This window comes from Miscanthus floridulus, chromosome 7 (genome assembly GCF_019320115.1).
Source record: "Miscanthus floridulus cultivar M001 chromosome 7, ASM1932011v1, whole genome shotgun sequence".
Taxonomy (NCBI): Eukaryota; Viridiplantae; Streptophyta; class Magnoliopsida; order Poales; family Poaceae; genus Miscanthus; species Miscanthus floridulus.
The window spans coordinates 38,765,522-38,767,478 of NC_089586.1; positions in this window are offsets into that span (position 1 = coordinate 38,765,522).

Sequence of the window (1,957 nt, forward strand, 5' to 3'; positions counted from 1 at the left end):
ATGTTAAATGAAAGTTGATTCAATAGCACCATATTGTCGTGGGTTCCGGCTCTTTCTGGACCAACTAATTGGAGGTGGGGAAAGGTGGAGGTCTAAGCACCATATTGAGACCGGGTCTCAAGTGTGGGGGCTTAGAGTCCAAGTTTGGACGGGAACTTGGACCCCGTGATAGAAGTGGAATGGGTTAGTCTTGTTTGTTCCTGGGGTACAGATGGGGCATATGTTTTGGGGTACCCAGCTGAGATACATTGGTTCGTGAATCACCATTTCTGTGAGACGGTACGACTTGGCTATGGTCTAGCATCATAGTAAGAACTAGAATATGAAAGATGGTAAATTAGTTTTGATTGCTCAACCCTTGCTTGAAAGTAGAACAGGTGCTTACCTAGAATGGTTAGCTAATGAAGTAATCATGACTGCTAATAAAACATGATCTTAAGGACGTACTATTAGTAATGTTTTTCGCAAACAAAAGAAAACAACAAACACATATTGCCAATCATACTCCTTGGAGTCAGGAAACTATTCCCACTAGTCCAGTAAGTCTTACGAGTACATTGTGTACTCATGGTTTATTTTACCCCTATTGTAGGTGCAGCTTGAGGAGTAGCTCTTGTGTGGATAATTCTTCTGGTGGACACAGACGGATCCTTGTATTATTTCCGCTAGATGTTTATTTTTATTCTGCTGTTTAATTATCGCACTCTGAACTCTGATATTTTAATAAGTAATTTCCAAGAACTCTTGTTGTATGAAATAGACTAAGTATTGTAAGCTCGTACTCATTATTAGATTCTGGAGGAAAAACATGGATTGATTCGAGTACTCCCGTGGGGTGTGCTCGACGGAACTGTCCGATGTAGCTAACTTTTGGGGTGCTTAGTGTCTAGTGGAAGACGAGCGCCTCCAAAAGCGTGTTATTTCGAGCGGTTCTGCCATATGCAGGGAGGTATATATAGGGGGACACATCAATTCTAGACCCTCGGATCAAACCGACTTAAAACAACGACGTAGATGTGATCTTTGAGACGATGGAGAACTAACAGGATGGGCCCACAGGGCGGCCGGCTTGACAGAGCCGGCTGGCCCCACATGTCATGGACATGTGGCCTGCTTCGGTGGTTTGCCTTCTAGAGTCTTCTAGTGTCTTCCCATGTCAGTACCATCGTGGATAAAATGTGATTTTCTTTGACGAATAAGTCCTTGACGATTTTCTGATTAAATCCTACTAAAAACATAGATTCACCAAAACTCGTGGAATTTGTTAGTTTAAACCGCTAAGTCTATGTTGGTGATCCATTTTAGTCATTTATACAAGGTATATTGACAATTTATGATTGTCATTAACTACCGTCAACAGGCGGCGTGGCCGAGGCAGCCGCGGCGACGTGTTATTCACGTCATTGCCGGAGGTAGACGACTGTCCTGACCGTCGGGCCCCGCGCATTAGTGGAAGGAGGAGAGGAAAGAGGGAGCGGGTGCTCGCGGCTAGGCTAGGCCGGCCAGTGCGGGGGGGCGCTCGTTGCCAGCCTGGTGCGGGAGAAGGGGAGGAAGAGGTGGGCTGCTCTAGGCTGAGGGGAGAGGGGGGAGAGAGAGAGAGAATTGAGCCCGGTTGCTCTTTTCCATTTCTTATTTGTTTTTTTCTTTTTCCCAGAATTGTTGTAATATAATTTTGGAATGGGATTGAATTCAAATTTGAGTATGGCTTTTCAAGGGATGTGTACCACCATATGTTTAAGCAATCAAGGCAGCAAACAAAAACTCCAAGCAATGTCACACATGTAGTTTTATTTCTAGGTTGACCTATTTAGGTTAAAATAATTCCTAGGTAGGTTATATTTATTTGTTTTATGAGAAATTTTAAAATGTTCAATTTTTAGTGATTTTTAAATTAGGGCCAAAATTCAGGGCGTTTTGACAAGTGACCGTCTTCTAGAGATTCCATTGAATTATGCAT